The sequence below is a fragment of the Protopterus annectens genome, chromosome 2.part1, assembly GCF_019279795.1.
Source record: "Protopterus annectens isolate FY-2018-M chromosome 2.part1, PAN1.0, whole genome shotgun sequence".
Classification (NCBI taxonomy): Eukaryota; Metazoa; Chordata; order Ceratodontiformes; family Protopteridae; genus Protopterus; species Protopterus annectens.
The window spans coordinates 417,421,108-417,441,240 of NC_056729.1; the positions used below are offsets into that span (position 1 = coordinate 417,421,108).

Genomic DNA, 20,133 nt, shown 5'->3' on the forward strand with positions numbered 1-20,133 from the left:
GTATAAAACATGCAGCCGATGCCATTTTAATCAGTTTTTCTTGCCCCAGATGTCAGGTGCCCCCCAAATGGGGAGCAAAAATATATATATAAAACTGTAAATATATAAATGCACTTCAGAAACACAAAATTTACCTTTATATATACCCTTATATATATATATATATATATATATATATATATATATATCAGGCCCTGCAGGACTGGAGTGGCAAAGCCTGTCCTGGATTTAGAAGAGAGGTAAATGATAATACTTTGTGAACGTATAAACTGAGCTCCACGTAGCAGCTCCTAGAATGTCTCTGGTAGGGAGTCCTCTGAGAAAAACTGCTGAAGTACAGGCAGCCCTGGTGGAATGGGATCTGATCCCTTTGGGCACAGGTTTACCATGGTGCAAGTAGCAGAAACAAATGCAAAGGCTTATCCATTTAGATATAGTCTGCTTTGATATAGCCTTCCCCTCTGAACCTGCAGCAAATGTCACCAGCAGTTGCTCAGACTTTCTTAGGTTTTGTCCTGTTTAAGTAGAATCTTAGTTGTCTGTGTACATCCAATGAATGCAGAATTCGCTCCCCCTTGGTCTGCGGATTTGGGAAGAAAGTTGGCAGGTGAATGGTCTGGTTAAGAGCCACACTGGATACCACCTTAGGCATAAAAGAAGGATTGGTCCTGAGGGCCACCATGTCTGGGTAAAAAATAATGAAAGGCTCCACTGCCATTAGAGCCTGTAAGTCTGAAACCCTTCTAGCTGAAGTGACTGCCAAAAGAAAAGCGGTCTTCCAATAAAGAAATTTTATATCCGCAGTAGCTGCTGATTCAAAAGGAGGTAGGGTGAGTTTTTCCAGCACAAAATTGAGCTCCCATGCAGGAGTTGGTGCTCTCCTGGGAGGCCTTAAATTTTTGGCCCCTCTGAGGTACTGTTTTAGCAGGGGATGAGAAAAGAGGGGAGGCTCTGTGTTGTAATGAGCCGGGATGGCAGAGGCATAGATTTTTATTGAAAAGGATAGGCCCTTGTCAAGCATCTCAGTTAAGTATTGTAAAATCTGAGGAATATTGGGCTTTGCTGTGTCTATTCTTTGTGCTTGGTTCCAAGCACAGAATCTCTTCCATTTATCAGCATAAGATTTTCTAGTACTAGGCCTTCTGGCTTCCAAAATGACATCCATCATAGGTTTACTGAGAGATGTGGTTGGCAAAATTAGTTGAATAGCCACGCTGCAAGATTCAAAGTTTGGAGCAGAGTGTGCAGAATTTGAAAGTTCTGCTGAAACAATAGGTGAGGTGTTTGAGGCAAGTACCATGGAGGAAAGTGTGACATATTCCTTAGAAGCGGGTACTAGTGTTGGCAAGGCCAGTCAGGAGCAATTAGAATTATTTTGGGGTTTTCCTGACTGACTTTTAGTAAGACCTTGGAGAGTAGAGGCAGAGGGGGAAAGGCATAAACTGATAGGTTTTTCCAGCTGAAAGATAGAGCATCCACTTTCCATGCTTTTTTGTGATGAGTTCTTATGCAGAATTTGTCCAACTGACAGATCTATTTGCCTCTTCCCAAAACTATGTCTGGGCTTCCCCATTTTTGTGTTAACATGCTGAAGATTTGTGGATCCAGTTTCCATTCGTGCGGGTCCATAAGATTTCTGCTTAGGTCGTCTGCCAGAGTATTTGCTTTCCTGGCAGGAATTGAGCTTGAAGATGTACTTGGTAAGTCAAGGCTGTGTTCCACAAGGCCATGGCTAGTCTGCAAAGGGTAGGAGTGGGTTCCCCCTTGCTTGTTTATGTACCACATAACTGTGGTGTTGTCCGTCTTTATCAGTAGTTGTCCTGGATGAAGTAAGTCCCTGAAGGCTGTCAGAGCATTCTGAACTGCTAGCATTTCTTTCTGGTTGATATGTAGATGCATTTGGTTTGGGCTCCATTTGCCCTGAATGCATCTCTCCCTGCCTGGTGGCCCCCCCAAGCATAGTCTGATGCCTCTGTAGTTAGGGTTGGGGGGGCAGGGGGTAGAATAAATGACCGGCCCTTGTTTTGGTGACATGTCTCTGCCCACCAAAGAAACTCCTGCTGCAGTCAGGGAATGAGAGGAATCATTGTTTCCAGGCTGTGACAATGTTGACTCCATAAGCTTTTTAGGCACCATTGAAGTTTCCTCATATGCAGTCTCGTATATGGACATATGGAATTAGTGGAATGCAGGATGCCATGAATCCCATTGGTCTTGCAGATAGCTGGGTTTCTGTTGCCATTTGTATGAAGCATGTTGTCAATTGCATTTGTTTGTCTGGTGTGAGGTAAGCCATCTGGGCAGTTGTATTTAAGCTTGCACCCAGGAATGTAATTATTTGAGAGGGTAACAGTTGTGATTTCTTTTTGTTTATGGTGTATCCTAGGCATGTTAGAAGCCTTTTCACAAACGCCAGATGTTGAAAAAGTGTCCTTGTCCTCTGCCTGAATGAGACAATCATCCAGATAAGGATAAATTTGAATGTTTCTTTGTCTGCAGAATGCAATTACTGGTGCCAGGCACTTTGTAAAGACCCAGGGCGCAATAGATAAGCCAAAGGGCAGTGCAGAGAATTGGTAATGCAAAAAGCCTGCTTTGAAGCAGAGGTATCTTCTGCAAGATTCCCTTATTGGGATATGCCGGTATGCCTCTTAAGTCTAGAGTTACCAACCAGGCATTCTTGCCTAGCATAGGCAGCAGCTGTTGTAAAGTCAGCATTTTGAATTTTGGAATGTCCAGGAACGTGCTCAGAATTGATAAGTCCAGAATTGGATGCCATGATTCGTCTTTTCTGGGTACCACGAAAAGTCTTGAATAAAATCCTTGTCCTTTTTCTTTTTCTGGTACTGGTTGAATATCCCCCATATCCATGAGGGACATGACTTGTTTCTGGGCCTCTGCCACTGATTTGGGGGCAGATCTGGCCATCCGTTTGGAATTGACAACGTGTGGAAATGAAATATGTACCCCTGGGATACTATATTTAAGACCCACTTGTCCTGGGTAATTAAATGCCAATTTTGAGCATGAAGTGCTAGTTTTCCCCCCAAGGGGGCTGCCAAAAGATAAGTGCTTGGAGATGGTAGAGGAAAGTCACAGACTGCTTACTGTAGTGTTGTGCTTTGTTACCTCCAGATTTGGAGGTGGAGGCACCTCGTTGCTTTGACCTGTAAGATCCCTGTGATTGATATCTGGAGCCTTTGGAGTGTCTCGGTTTGCCCTGAGTGGCTCTGTTGGACACAGGAAAGGACCAATTCTTAGTAGGCCAGTGCCTACTGAACCTGGGTGGCTGCACTTGCAAGAAATCTTTTACAGTTTGCATAGATTTAGCTTTGTTTTCCACTTTCTTTAAAACCTCTTCTGCCTTATTACCAAACAGACTATCATGCTGTAAAGGGGCATCCAACAACTTAGCTTTAACATGATCAGGCAGATTTTGCTCCTTGAGCCAGGCATGCTTTCTTATCACAGATCCAGTTACGGTTGCCCTGCAAGAGGGCTCCAAGGTATCAAAACCACATTGCAAAGTATGCTTTCCAACCTGTTCTGCTGAATGCAATAAATCCTGTAACACTATTTTCCACAAAATCAGAAATCAACATAATTTTCTGTTTCAGTAAGCCCATAACATGTTGTTGATATTTAAGCATATGAAACTGGCAGTTTAAAGCCCTGATTGCAAAGGTTGCAGACGTATAAACCTTCTTACCTCATCTATCCAGTGCCCTGGAATCTCTATCAGAAGGGGTAGGATTTTTGGCTGTAGAAGCCTTAACACCCTTGGGACCCTGAGAAACAGTCTCAGGATCAGCAGCAGGATTTTTGAAAAGAAATCTGTGGGAGTCAGGAACCTTGCAATATCTGCCTGGCTTACTAGAAGCCGGAGGCAAGGAATCAGGGGCCATGCTTGACTCCGAGAACACATCAACGATGTCTAATACAGGAGGTATAGCCAAAGGCCTATGCTGAGGAAGGAGGAAATCACTAAGCCTCTTTTTTGATTCAGAGAAGTCTTGACTCTCCCAGTGAAAATGCTCCTTTAAAGTATGCAAAGTCTCTCCAAAAGAGTAATCCTCAGGAGGAGATGCAGATGGGATGGATTTCTCTGCATCAGAGTCCTGATATGGTGGAACAGAAAATTCTTGATCAGAAGAGGAATCAGAAGAAATGGAAACCTGATCTGAAGATTCATAATCAGTGCCTTGCCTAGGCCTCTTAGCAGGGGGGGGCTGGGAACCCCCTGATCAAGGTAATTAAATCCTCAGCCACATTTGTTTTTTAGGCATAGGGCCCTGAGCACGTGGCTCATGCGTCGGTTTTTTAGACATAGAAGTTGATTTCGACCTTGTTTTTGATGATGGCGTCTGTTTAATATAAAAATGTTGAGGCCTGAAAACACCCTCAGAAGCCGGTGCCTGCTCAGCGGCTCCGGACCCATCCAAGGGAGAGACATCCATGGGTTCAATACTTGCAGACTCTCTCGGCATACCGGACTCTGAATGGATCTCGGTAGAGGCCTGTGACTCAAAAGTAGCAGGTATCAGGGGCTGCGAAAGCGCCTGAGTACCAGCGAACCGGTGACTGGCTTAGGAGAAGCTTCGTCGTCAGTTTTGGACCTCGACTGTCTGTCTGTCTTTTTCCTTGTGTTTTTTGTGAACTTCGGTAGTCGGATTGCTAACAGACGACATTTCAGGGTAGTTAAATCTTGAAGCAAAAATATACAGACGCTCAATAGTGCATTGGTTAAATTTAGCACAAAACCGACAGCAAGGCACGTTGTGATAAGGGCCTAGGCAAGGGATACAGTACAAATGAAAATCCTTATTAGGTATTTGCTTCCCACAAGTAATGCAATTATTAACTTTTACTGACATTGGTAAGGAGCAAGAAAAAGTTTCCCCAATGGGGTACTTAGCTGTAGTTTGAAGACTTCGGTTCTGAAACACGAAAACGTAAATTTCAGGAGTCGGCTGACCAGCACTTGTGAACTGCTTCAGCTTCGGGCACCGCACGGCAAGAAAGACTGATTAAAATGGCATCGGCTGCATGTTTTACACCCCTGACGACCTGACATCATGGAAGAGGAGACAGCAACCGACACAGGAACTAAGACTTTGTTATTTAGGCCGACTGAGGGCAACCTGCCAGCAGATTACCCAAATGTAATGACTGCAACAGTGAAACCCAAAGAACATCCAATGCTGTCTAGGCCAAAAGGGAGCCACCACTAAGATTTGGGGAGAGTCCTGAATGATCTTGCACAGAACACGTGGCAACAGAGGAAGGGAAGGAAAAGCTTATAGAAACATCGCCTTCCAAGGAAAGGACAGGGCAAGGAAAGGACTTGGGACTCTGGAACAGAATAGAGGAAGTTGCCCGCCCACAGGAGAGGTGAAAATATTTACCCGAAGACTACCCCACTAATGGATAAATGTTCAGGAACAAATCTCTGTAAAGCATCCTTTTTAGAGATCATGCTCTGAACCTGCTCAGTCTGCCACTAGATTGTGCTCAGAGACTGTAAACCACTTGAAGTGTCACCTGATATTGGATAGCTCAATCCCAGACCAAAAGAGCTAGTCTACAAAGAAGATAGGACCTAGTTCTCTCCCTGCTTGCTGACATACCACATCACTGTGGTACTGTCTGTGAAGAGTTTGAGAGGCCCAGGATGAAAGAGGGAATGAAAAGCTTGCACAGCTTGAAGCAGAGACAGCATCTCTTATGTTTATATGGTATGACGTCTGATGAGGAGGTCAGAGACCCCAGACCTTTAAGAGGCCACAAGAGGCACCCCACAAGGCATGTGTAAAAAGCTCCTGATTGGGGAACTGGGGCTTGGAAATGAAGCCCTCGATTGAAGAGTTGATGAATCCACCACTGAAGCTCGAGCTTGAGACAAAGAAAAGGAACCCAGAACTTCACGGGTGGCAATGCTGAAGCAACACCAATTTGAAGTACCACTAAAGTTTCCTCATACGATTCCTGGTGAGAGGGAGCATGGGAATGGTGGAAGCCCTGAATACCAAGACCCTGAGAAATTCCCTAGATGACAGAGGACGGGATTGGAAAAAGGCCATCAAAGACATAGCCTTAGCAGAAGGAAGAGATGCCAGCATGGGAACTGTCTGAAACCTGTATCCAAGGAAAACAGGAGCCTAGGAATGTGTCAGAACAGATTTTTGGAGGTTTATGGTGAACCCCAGACTGTGTAAATAGGCAAATAGTAAACTGGAGATCTTGCAGCAGACTGCTGGTAGAAGGTTTTGAATAAGCAGATCGTCTAGATACAGAAGAATATGAATACTTTGAAGGTTGCAAAAGACAATGACAGTAGCGAGGCATTTGGTGAACACACCTGGAGCAGCAGACAGGCCAAAGGGCAAAGCAGAGAACTGAAAATGAAGGGAAGAGAGAAATGCAAAAATTTCCTGAACAAAATTGATGGGGATGTGAAGATATACATCCTTGAGATCCAGAGACACCGGAAAAGCCTGAGGAAGTAGAACAGAAAACAAGATCTGAAGGGATATCATTCTAAAGGAAGGAATCTTGAAAAAAGTGCTTAACAGGGAAAGATCCGGGATTTGTCTCCAGGTACCCTCCTTTTGTGTGTGGGGGACACAGCCTAAATGGTGCTCTGATCCAAAAGAGATTAAAAAACCTCTGGGAAATGTGAAAGCTGCTCCCAAGGAATTTGAGGAATGTCTGAAAAAGAAAGGACTTCGGAAATGGCTTCAGATCACCTCAGATTTCTGGGTTCTGTCCATTATCAGTCAGAGACACTACATAGATTTGAAGAGACACAGAGGTGAGGAGATAAGGGGACCTGGCCCCGGGGGGGGGGGGGGGATTGGGAGTGGCAAACCATTAAATAGATCCAGGCTTGTCCTGAAAAGGTTTCTGGGAGTAAGGAATCTGGAGTCGACTTATTAGGAGGAACACGGCTAGGACCTTTCTTACCCTTAGTTGGAAGATGAGATTGTCTATGGACAAAAGCAGAGTTGGAAGGATGGTTATTCTGAAACTTAGAAATAGGAGAAACAAAAATGTTTCATCTCTGTAAGGCTTTGCTCCTATCCTGGAGCAGTTCCAAAAGGACTTTTTGCTATCCAAAGGAGCATCTGAAGTTTGGCCTCAATATCATCAGGCAAGGGCGAAGATGTAACCAAAAAGTAACACCTTGTGACTGAACCAAAAGCAGTAGTCCTTGAAGAGGCATCAACTGCACCATAGCTGCCATTTGAATGAATGATGAGCAACATGTGAAGTGGAGCCCAGCAAGGAAAGGTCATAAGCCTTCCCTGAGTCAGGAAGGTCAGAAACCACCTTAGAAACCTGAGAAAGGATGGCCAAAACATACTTGTTCATCCATCTGGTAGTTAATGGCCCTAAAAGACAATGTGGCAGCAATACTAATCTTCTTGCCTAACCACTCCATGGCCGTACTACCCTTATTAGAAGGCAACAGCTTGGTCAAGGGCAACAACTTGGATAGCTTGTTAGAAGAGAATGATGCTACAGAAGGGTCAGCAGAAGGGCATTTCAAGGAAATTTGCACTTCTCAGGCACCTTATAGAACTATCCTGCTTTTTTGGTGTAGGAGGTGGAGAGTCAGGAGATACAGAAGTTGCAGAAAAGGTATCTAAAATGGGCAGCCAGAACATGAACAACCATCAGAAGGTTTGGAACACTATCTGTAGGAGCACATAGTACCTTTTCTGAATATCAGAGACCTGGGAACAATCCCACTTAACATGTCCCATCATACTGGCAATGTTATCCTCAAAAGAGAGCTCTTCCAAAGGGCAGACTTGACTTTAGGCGTCCTCTTCCTCTGAACAGTAGTCCAAGGGGGAGGGAATTTGGAAAGAATGGGCTAAGGATTCTTCTCCATAATCCAGATCCTCATCTGAGGAATCCAATTCCCTAATCCTCTTGACAGGAATGGAGAATGGGGGGGGGCAGACAGACAGGAAGAGACCCCTTGAGGAGGCTTCCAGGCCACCAAAGCATTAAATAAACCTTGAATGAAATCCTGACATTCACGCTGGGGATCCTTCATAACAGGGAATATATGCTTTGATTTCTTTTTTCTTTCTGCAGGGCATCTGCTTGAAACACCCTAGGAAGGTCAGATTCCTGATGTGACTAATAGTTGTAGGAATCTCCTCCCTCACTAAAATCTGAGGACTCCCCCTGAATCCCTTGATATTATCAGCAGAAGTTCACTGTCAACGTCAGGTACAGACATTTGAAAAGCCTCCGAGGAAGTGTGAGAATTCGGATCCATGCTGGCCTCAGATTCCCAGCAGAGGAATTTGAAGCAAGCACTGGATGATCTTCAGGGCTTTCACAGGCCTCTAGATAAATCTGTGGGAGGCTGAACAAAAGGTGGATTGGGCCTCTCTGTCTTCTTCTTAGCAGTTGGCTAGCACTTGGGATGGAGGATTCCACCATAGCACCCTAAGCCAACAACTTAAGATGTTGGTTCTCAAAGTAAATGGACAATAAGCACAGGCAAACACATAGGGTCTTAGGTAAAAACTCCTGGCTAATAGAACACTGTGTACGATCTTGGGAATCACCCAAACAAAAAAAGACAGATTGCGAAGGTCTTTACAGGGAATCTGTCTCCCACACTGTCATTTTCCCTTTCTGGGTGACATTAACATAATGCCAAACAATAAAAAGGAAAAGGACAAACAGGAGTTATTCCTGTTCACTCTTCCAGTGGCTAGTTCGCCCTTCAATTACAGATAATTTTGTTCTGATGTTTGCTTTACAGCTACTTCCCATAAAGCTAGGAACCTTTCTTGCTTGAATTCGTTACCCAGGGGTTCCCCCTTGCCATGCGACTTCCAGGTGTTCACACACAGAAGCTCTCCCCTCTGCTCATAGCGCTAGCAGCGCTACAAACTAGTTTTGTGTCTCTGCCTCGAGATTCTAAACCCATGTAAGTTGCTATGGGTTCCGTTCGCATTAAACATTTTCCTCCAGCCGAAAACATCCTTGCATGGAGAGAGAAGCCCAAATACAACAAATTATTGCTTGTTTATCGCTCAACCAAGCTTGGGAACATCTTTAATTACTAATGAACGGTAAAACTTGATGCAAACATCTAATGGAATGTATACGCTGACAAGGGAGTACTATTGCTAAATTAGAGAAAAGTTTCCATAAAAACATAAAATATAAGTATTTTTCTCGCTCTAAATAATACCCATCTGTTAACCCGTTGATCACTTTGGATATTATCACCTTATTGTTTCTATCTCACTGAGATTTCTCAAGAGATATTTTTGGGGTAATTTAGGATCAGAATTTTTTGGAGAAAGTCTATTCTAATTAGCAACTGTGATTCATTTACAGTCATAATACAGAATAGCCTTTGGTATACTTAATTAATGGCTTTCCATATTTGCTATTATAACTAGTGAAGTTTTTCTGGTTTTGGTTGATCTTTTAGTTATTTGCCTTTGCTGATTGGGTAAATCCAACTGGGTAGATACTTTTCCACAGTGGAGACCTGGGGTTACAAGCTCCAATATTCTCATACATAGGCCATATATAGTATATTTTAATTTTCCACATTATTTATAGTATTGTCATCTTGGTTACATTTATATTTTAGTATACATAAGTAGGTGCAACGGATGTTTAAGGCTGAGCTTGTAACTTATAACGTGTGTCTTTAGGCTTAGGACATAATGAGTTTACCTAAGCTCTTATGTAAGGTTGTGACAGACTTTAATACAAAGTAAACAAGTTGGTGACAAATTTCGATGTTTTGATTGTAATCAGTAATGGTATAATGAGTGAGGACATAGACCAAGTAATAATCAGTTGTTAAGAAATATAATCAGTTAAATTCTTATAGTAGTAGATAGATGGGAAAGTGTAATAATCAACATATGGAAATTTAATACAGAGCAGCCGTCATTCTGCAACAGGTCCTGCAGTTTATGTCTTATTCAGGAACACAAATTATCCATATGCAGAGCATGTACAGAATCATATGCATTGCAGATGTTGGTCTCACAGGCTTTTGAAGCATTTGTTTTTTTTTTTTCTGCAAGCTTTACCTCTAAGTTGATGAGTTCCTTTAGCCTTGAAGTGTTGGAATCACTTCAGGTAGGATTTCGACAACATGTTCAATGTGGTTTACTCCTCAGTCATTTTATGCTTCTTCCATGTTAAATGCAGCCACTTGCAAACTGTTGGTAATGCACCTACTTACTCACATCTCAGCCTACAAGATTATTATTCATTTGTGATTGGCTATTCCTGTTTTTCTGTCCCGATCAGAATTTTTTCCAGTCCGCATATCTTCAAGATCTGGTGTCTTCGCAACAGCTAATTCAGCCATCTAACAACAACTTACTCCTGGTCTTCGAGCCTTAGTGCTATGTTATAATCAACACTGTTCCAACTCTTACCAGGTTTTGCTACAACAGCTGTCGCTGAGGACTGTATGACTGATTCATTACTCTGGTTGTTGTTACTCACTTTCACCTTAAACAACTTGTAGTTTAGTACATACTTACAATTAAGATTTAGTTCATTATAGTTGAAATTATATGGATTGTTTATGCATTTGAGATATATCCTGATTTAAATCCAACTTTATTTTTGTCAGATATGGAATGTACTGGTGTCACTTATGTAAACATAGTCACTCAAACTGTCTCATTCCTTCTGATACAAAGGGCATGAGAAACTACAACATGTTGGTCTATATACTTTTTTTTTTTTTTTTGCTGTCTTTTGTGATGTATTAAGTAATCATTAGCCTACACGAACGCAAGCACCTTTAGCTAATTTTAGGGGGCCCGACTGGTCTCTGATTGCTGCTGTCAACCCTACCTTTGACAGATCACCATATGCTCAGGCAAGCCCCAGGATTCTGGTTCCATTCAACTCTTTCGTCTCAAGAAGAGAATGCTCCTTTTTAAGATGTCTTAATGCAAGCACAACACACTGCTGACACACCGACACCAGGTTTCTTAATGTTTGATCTAATTATTGTCTTTAAGGTGTCATTTGTCATATTTAGACTCATCCTGTGCACAATATGTTTTGGGTCTCTTAAGATATCCTGTGTAAGCTACTTATCATAACATTCTTCATTTTAGATTTCTTTATGGCTATGCGGATGATGTTATTTTTTATACTGCTCTTCTAACAATTTTTTTACATGCAGTGTCAGTTCACTTGTCTACTATTGACTCACTACGTCTCATATTACGCATTTTAGTTATGATTACTATTCACAATATCTAATGTGTGTATATTGTTCTTACTTGATCTCCTCTATCGTCCCCTTCCTTCCTCTCTCCCTCTTCTCTATTTTTATATTTACAGTTCTACACTACTCACTTCTCTAATGCTATATTTTTCTCTTTATATATCGTGGTTACATACACGAGTATAGTTAATTGGACTCTGTCTCTTAGTTTCTTCCTTAAATGTTCAGATGATTATTATTCACCTATATTACTCTCCCTCCTAGTTATAATACTTGGGAAATTAAACTTGTTGGATTTTTTGTGTTTTTTTTTTTTCTATGCGTTAACTAAGAGCTTTAACTAACAACTAGTTTACTGTCTCTCCTCCTAACAATTTTATGATTACCTGTATTTTCCCCACTTGTCCTGATCTCTAACTTTTAGTGGATGCTTGTAAGTTCATTGTAGTAGTGTTCAAGGATGGTTGATTTTTGGATGAGCATTTTTGTGTACATATGTATAGCAATGTTGTTCTTACCATTTGTTTGTTACTGTATTTCTTCACCTAGGGGTTCTGGGTGGGTAGGCACCGGGTTAAGTCAGGAGTACTGTGCTACCTTTACTGTTGTTAGTAAACATCTTGAAGTTAAAAGACTGATGTGGATCTCCGCCCTCTCTGTTTACTCAATTTTACTTGCCATATTCTTCCCTTATATGTTATTGTCACCCTATCTGATCAAAATATTCAATCAAATACCTTACCCTTTAACATTCATTAATCAGTGAACATGACTTGGTCTAATGATTCTTGGAACATAAGAGGTCTACAAAACAGAGCTAAGAAAAAATTGCTACTTCACCTTGTTTTTAAATCCCAGGCTAATATCTGTTTTTTACAGGAAACACACATGCTCAAGGAAGGATGGGAGAAAGAAACCAACAGAAAATGGATTAGATCTATCATAGCTGCAGGTGATAGTTCCAACTCAAAGGGTGTGGCCATTATAATTAAGAAAGATTTTTCAGGGGGTAATTAATGATGTTAAACTGGACAAAAATGGTAGATGGTGCTGTTTTACATCTTTGCTACCGTGCTCCTCCAAACCAGTTTTTTTCTAAATATCTATGGACCATGCTCTCAACAACAAGTCTTTAAATTGGAAATTTACAATATTCTTTGCTCATTCCAAAACTACCTGTTCATAATAGGTGGTGATTGGAATGCAGTAATAGAACCCTGCTTAGATCGCACGAGTAGCTCTACCTCGTACAATTTCCAAGCCTTTGTAGCCCTCGGGGAACTAATATCAGACTTCAAACCTCATTGATCCCATCTCATTTAGTGACATCTCGACCAAAGAAAAAATCTACACATACTATTCCAAATGCTAAAATTCGTGGTCACGTTTAAACTTCTTTTTAATTTCTGACCCCATGTCAAAGTTTAAGATCAACTTTAGTGCAGAACCTAGATTTCTTTCAGATCACGCAAGGATTTCCCTCAAAATTATGTTCACGTCTTCAGCTCCCTTATATGCTAACTGGACCCTAAACAATAATTTATTGTGCAACAAAGATATAATCAAAGAAATTAATGACATCCTAGCAGACTTAGACATTAGTCTTAAGACCTCCCAAATTCCTCCAGATATTCAATGGGCGGCTTGCAAAGCCAAACTGAGAGTTTTTTTGATCAACAAGGTCGCCTCCTTCAAAAAACTTAAAGAGAAAGAAACTAATTTGATTTTAAACATCCATATTAGAAAAGAAACAGAGAATAGGTTCAGACCAGAGGATAGACAAGTTGATCAATATTACTCAAAAAAAAAAAAAAAAAGAGTTACTAGAACTCCATACACAAAATTATTCCCTGCAAGAACAAAAACTTATTGCAACCTACTCTGAATTGGTGCAAACCCCCTCTAGAACTCTTGCAAGAATAATAAAAAACAATCAGTGTGCTCCCAGAATTTCTATCCTACATTACCAAAATAAAATTTATAAATCGGACACTGAAATAATCCAATTGTTCCATTCTCTCTACTCAGATGTTTATGGTAGGAAGGAAACTAACACCCCTAAGTCTCACATGGAGACATTTTTGAATTCTATCAACTTTCCTTCCCTGAATGATAACCAAAGATCCTTGCTATCCGCGCCGCTGGAGTTCCAAGAGATTCAAAATGTTATTAATAATCTCAAACTAGGCAAATCCCCTGGCCCTAAAGGCTTCACCACCAATTTCTTTAGAGTCTTTAATCTAAGAATTTCCTCTATTCTTTTACAGGTTTTAAATTTCATTATAAACAATGGGATTACTGACTTACATTGGAACAATTCAAAAACAATCTTGATCTTAAAAAACAAGCAAGACAGAGCTGATCCCCACAACTACAGACCCATTTCATTAATAAACATTGATATAAAAATCTTCTCCGCTATCTTAACCAACAGACTTAAAAAAATCATGCCCTCCTTAATATCCCCTGACCAAGCAGGTTTTATGAGTCACATGCACACTTGGGACAACACTAACTCTTGATTCCCTAATGCAGTTTACAAAAAAAGATAAAAATCCGATCTATGCCTTAACATTACATGCTTCCAAAGCATTCGACAGAGTAAATTGGGACTTTTTGTTCTCAACCTTATCCCATTTTAGTATACCTAAAGTTTTTTCTGATATGATTAGACTACTATATACAAATTCCTATACCTACTTACATGTAAACAAAAAAATTTCCACCCCAATTAGGATTAAGGATGTCCATTTTCCCCTGCTCTCTTTAATATTTTCATTGAACCCTTTTTCCTATTTATTGCCCAAAATACCTATCACTCAATTCCCAAAGTCTTAAACACTAATATAATGTTTTCTGCTTTTGCTGACGACCTTAATCTATATTTCCAATATCCCAATACAGACCTGTGTAAAATCATAAACACTATCAATAAGTTATCTAAGGCTTCAGATTATCAGATCAGTCATAAGAAATCACACATTTTTCCAATTAATCCTGATGGTCATAAATCTAACTACTTTCCGGACTCTCCCTTTCAAACAACTTACCACCTTAAATACCTCGGAATACACTTCGAGCACAATCAAGCCTCCATGCTTCAAAACAATTTACTTAGAACATGGTCAAAAATACGTCAGGATCTTCACAGATGGAAACTCATGAATCTGTCCTTTTTATCCAAGGTCGCAATAGTGAAAATGAATGTTTTGCCCAGACTCCTCTACCAGTTTAACTCATCAAATCTGATTGTTTCCAATAATCTACTCTCTAAAATGAATAAAGAATTAGCTAAATTCATTTGGTTTCCTAAAGCAGTTAGGATATCTTACTCCAAAGCTAGCTTACCTTAAGGCAAAAGGTGGGCTATGTCTTCCAAATTTCCAACTCTATTACATGATTATCTCTGCTAATAGAATCTTGACTATTTCAAATCTCAACTGCGAAGCTCATACTCTGTCCCCATCCTGGATGAAAATATGGTACCACCACATTGTTACTAACAAAATTAACCCGAAAGCTCTCCCATTTTTGTCCCCGACCGCCATTAACAGTTCCAAATTATCTAGTACCCTAAAACATAAGATCAGACTATTCCAAAAATTGACCTCGATAATACTCTACCTCTGCTCCAGCCCCTTCATCTTAATCCAAACATCAAGATCAATAATAAAATGGTTAACCTCACTGACTTTCCTCTTATTAAAGATATTAAGGTATGGGATATTTTCAAATACAAGGCAAAAACTCTGAGTTACGATTAATTCTTAAAACCAACAACAAATACACAGTCGTTCTCCGGCAATTAAGAGAGTTAATCTCATCACAATTTGCTAATTTTTCTGCCAATTCTCAGGAAATCAACAGGCTTTGCGAAATTATTTCTACTGTCTCGAGTCCAGAGAAAATGCTCTCTAAATCCTACAGCTTATTGAACTCTATACTACATAACTCAGACTGCCTTTTCTCTAGTTACTGGGACAATCAAGGAACCCTTGTTACGGAGGATCAAAAGCTTTCGGCTATAAAAATTACCACAGAATTTTCCCCTTTCAAAAAACTCATCTACACACAACTGATGATCAATAATAACTCCTATTACACGCCCTCAGTGCTTAATCGGTTTGACCCCAAAATCTCTCCTTCTTGTACTTGTTGTTCCTTTCCGAGAGCTGACCTCCTCCATATTCTTTGGTTCTGCAATCATACCCACAAACTTTGGTGTTCTTTAAAAGTATGCCTCGAGAAAATGGGCTATCACAAATCTACCCTTTCCTGGGAAACAGCCATTCTCCATATCCCCATCATTAAGCTACCCAAGTTAAAACACCATGTACTAATCACTCTCTGCTCTCTTATCAAATTATACATCACTAAAAACTGGATGGATCGCACTAAACTTTGCTGGAAGAATTTTAAGGAGATGGCATTGAAATATATCTCTGCACAAAAGTTTATCATAAATGGGCCCAAGAAGAAAGCCTACTTTGAAAAATTATGGAAATGTTTACTTGATCAAATTAGAAGAAAGCCTACTTTGAAAAATTATGGAAATGTTTACTTGATCAAATTCTTTGTGAGTAACCCATCTCGTAGCTTATCATCTTCTTTACCGTAGAGGTCCCTCCCCCTTTTCACACTCTGAGATCCACTGATATCCCTCATAACTTGGTATTTTCTTTTCCAATGGATTTCACTTGTCTGGTAGCACTTTTGCTTGTAAATTTTGTATATAAATTAGTTAGCTTTTGGATATAGGTAGTTTATTTCTTTTTTTTTCCTTGTGTTTTCTTGTTCACTCTTGCATGTATTGCTCTGTTACTCAATCACAGTTTTTTTTTGTTATGCTTTATTTGTGAAATAAAATAAAAAGTTATTCAACAAAAAAAAAAAAAGGGAAAAGGACAAAACCCGAATGGTGCACTTATCTGAAAAACAAGTCTGGGTAACCAGCACAGCAGAAAAGTGTTCAGACCAATAGACAATAATGACAGTCAGAATGGCGGCAAAGTTGTTCAGAGCATTTGCGTCCATACATCACCTTTATGCCCTATTTTATGTGCAGGGAGAATATTTGTGATATATGGTACTTGTAAGACTTGAAGGCTTTGGTATACTGGCCTGACATTGGGCTATCCTTGGCTAGAGAACACGGACATCTGTAAACATGTAAAGTGTACTACTCCAGGAATAGAATCGTATGGAATAAGACACTGTCGCTCTCTTGGAAATACCCCTTCTATGGCAACTGACACCAGGAGGCATCACAGCACCAAACCAGCCAGTAAAACTTGGATTAGGAATATCTGACAATTCTCTCTTGCTCCGTGGTACACTATGCTCCCTCACTCAGGTGTTTGCGGTCAGCACTAGCTATTATGTTTTCAGAATTCCTCTCAAGAGGTTGAGAGGGATGAGGGAGGAGGAAAGTCGGATAGTCAATATTTTATGGGAGTGTCTTGAGGATGGGGGGGGGGGGTCAAGTGCCTCAACTCTTTCATGTTACTTACTGTGGCCTCTACCCAGTCTCCAGGAAACTTTTTAAAAGGCTTATTTCTACCTAAACTGGTCAGATCATGTCCACTTCCTATAACACAGCCATTGTTTTGCAGGAGCATTTCTAATTTACTTAGGGACAGTGTAGTAAAATATAGGTTTCATTGTTGAATAGTTTTCCATTTTTCCTCCAGCTTCTTAAACTCTTCTTTGGATGGACCAAACAAGTAGTGTTAGTTCAAAAAGGAGATTTGTTTCTTAACATCTTCTAACAGGGGTGGACCCTTAACCAAGTGAGCCTCCTCAACACTGTCAGAAGCAGCTGCCCTAACTGAGGCATTAATGCCATCACAGTCGTATCAAATGGCATGCTTGCCTAACTAAGAATGTCTGAATAAACCCTGAGAAGCATACAACTTAATGCCACATAAGCTATAGTTTCATAGGAAATGCAAGGCAACCCACTCTTGTGGCAAGTTACACCTTGCCAATACCTACCCTCAGAATGAACCTTAAACTCGGCAGGGACAGGCCTGTCAAGCTGGGGTGAATTTGTGAATGCTGAATGCCTATCCAATTATCAATTTCCTGTATGAAGGAAGATAATATATCACATTGCTTAATATGCAGTGGAAGTGTATACTAGAGGTGGGGAAGGCTTTATGTAATGAACATCTGCCTATACGTTGGTCTCTTATTTGAAGATCGACTCAATATGTGAGGATAAAAAAGATCCTGGACTACTGGGTCTTTAACGGCTCAGATGGCAAGGCATATATCTTCTCTCAGAAGTCTAAAGGACACTGAATAAAAGGAACAGTGCTTCCAACTCTTTTCTATTAGATCAATGGCTTAAAAATCCTAAGCTTATTCAGGAATCTTTTGGGGTCTTTCTAGTTGCTTGATATGTCTATAGAGGTACATCCCAAAGGGTATTGTATTCAACATTTGGCCTAATCAATGCCAAATATAGTGGGCTAATGATCCCTTTGGAGCTGGAAGATATCTCCTTGGTGATAAGTTGCACAAATTCAGAAGACTTATTACTGTTATATGATCAAGGGAGATAGATTATCAATCCATGTACCAAGGTCTCTAGCAACATTATTTTTGAGATGGGTATCGTCTGTCAAATGCTGGAGAGGGGGAGGGAGGAATGATTTACTAAATGCGACTATATTACACTTTTAGCACTTAATTTAAGCCCATTGTTAGCATACCAAACAGTTACAAGTTTAAGTGCTTAACGCAGAGCTTTGGTATCACATGAGAACTTGACAGTGACTTACAGTTTGCAGTTGTCTGCAGATGTGGTTAGCCAGAGGTCTTGGTTTATGATATGGAGGTCAGAAAAATAAATGCCAAACAAAGGAGCCCTAGCATGGAGCCTTGCAGAACATCATTGGTAAAATTTATATTCTTTGAAGAGGCACCTGTTAACCACAGGGTATGGGCTCTGTCCCTTAGCCAATTTGCTATCCATCTTTCCACACATAGAGTTACTTGTAATGCAGTTAATTTATTAACACTAGTATGAGGTATAATGTCAAAGGAATTACCTAGGTCAAGCTATGTCATGCGTATACGTTGGCCTCTGTCAACAGTTTGTGTACTCTTTCAAAGTTAACCTGATAAGACAGGATATGCCTTTAAAGAGAATCTGCTGCGAGTCTAGTCTGATGAGATTTTTAATGTCAAGGTTAATCTGGTGAGTTATAATATACTCCTCAGCTTTGCATACAAGACTAGTCAGGCTGACAGGCCTGTAATTCATAGGATCAGTGGTGAGGCCTCACCACCACTGTGCACCAAACTTCAGGGACAAAGCCAGTGGCTTAGCTCAGGTTAAACAGTTTAAGGAGGGTCTCTGCCAGGGCTTGCTTGGTACTGTTTATTAAACAGCCTGGTGCATTATCAGGTCACATACAGGAAGTATTTTTAGTCTTCGAGAGCACCTTTTGTACATGATCTTTGGTGATGGTAGGGGTGGTCTGGGGTCTGCAGGGATAAGTGGGCTTTGAAAACATCTTTTCCAGGCTGAACTTGGTACTGAATTTGTTAGCTAGTATGTTGGCAGTGTCAGCTGGGTCAGAGTAAGTGAGGACATCTTGAATATGTTTTGAGCAAGATCTGTACTTGCCCTTCGCTTCAGATGCTAACATTTAATGGGCTGCCACAGTATTCCTAAAGTTTAATCGATTTTTTAATGTTATCCTTGATTCAAGGGTCCTTATATCTACTGCATACATTAAGGATATTCATGTGGCTGTATGGTTTACTTCTGCTGGTGGACCACCAGTAGGGGGTTGCTTTTAAACTTCCCATTATATTTATATCTGACAGATGCTATCAATTATATACATTTATCTAAGTAGGCCTAGATCTTTTTTGTAGCATTCCTCCGAGTAATGCCTTGGGTTATGCTGGAATACATGAATATTGAAACTTCAGAGTTCAGGTTTTAGAGGTCCTAATAGTGAAGGGCACTAGTTGATGATCAGACAACCTTAGGAGATACCAAAGAAATGCTTCATAAAAATCTACATTCTTTAAGAATAAGCTCAAGAATATTACTCCATCTATTAGATTTATTAACCATCTGTTCTACGGAGCTTTTCTTAAAATCTAATAATTTTTTGGTGCATCCTAAATTTGAAGTATAGGTGCTGCAATTTATTGATGGGTAGTTAAAGTCTCTCAAAATAATGGAGTTTTTTTTTTTTTTTTTTTTTTTTTTTTAATAGGGATGTTCATTAATTACATCCAGGAATTTTACAGGACTGTCGGGGGGGGGGGGGGGGGGGGGCAAACTGTGTCCTATACCAGGCTATAAACTAATGACTGGTTTTGTCCAGTGTGATTTGGAGCTCAGTTTATAAGCCCTGGGGATCTGTCTAGAAGTAATAATGTTTCTAACAACTATGCAGATGTCAAAAAACAGTTGCCATCACGTCAGAAAGTATGATAGACCCAAAGCTCAGAGCATGCTTTGAGGGTTTTAAACAAGTTTCATTAATTACACAGACATGGATGTACTCCAAATGCAGGAGAGCCTGGAGGCTAGGAATTGTGCTGTTAAGACTTCTGGCACTGAGCAGTGCTTCCATAATGTGATCCAAATTTGGATTTGATATGTTAATTACGTTTGGATGTCCATCAGCTGCACTCTGCCTAAAAACAAGGCACTATGTTGGCAGTAAAGACTTAAACCACTAAGCAGAAGCCACAGCATGAGAGGTGCAGGCCCATCCCCTGCAAATCCAAGTTGAACTGTTGACTCTCACCATGATTATGCATACTGGACCCCACTGGAATGACAACTATGTAGCCAATTGTTGAAGCCAATTATCTCTTCTTTATACCTAGACAATATTCTCGAAGGATTTTGC

At 40.4% G+C, this 20,133-nt stretch overlaps 1 protein-coding gene across 1 annotated transcript in view; it reads right to left on the reverse strand.

The window, feature by feature from the left end:
- Positions 1-20,133, reverse strand: part of LOC122794851 (SWI/SNF-related matrix-associated actin-dependent regulator of chromatin subfamily A member 5-like) — a 1,390,680-nt gene that overhangs the window by 566,986 nt on the left and 803,561 nt on the right. The gene's annotated exons all lie outside the window — the stretch shown is intronic.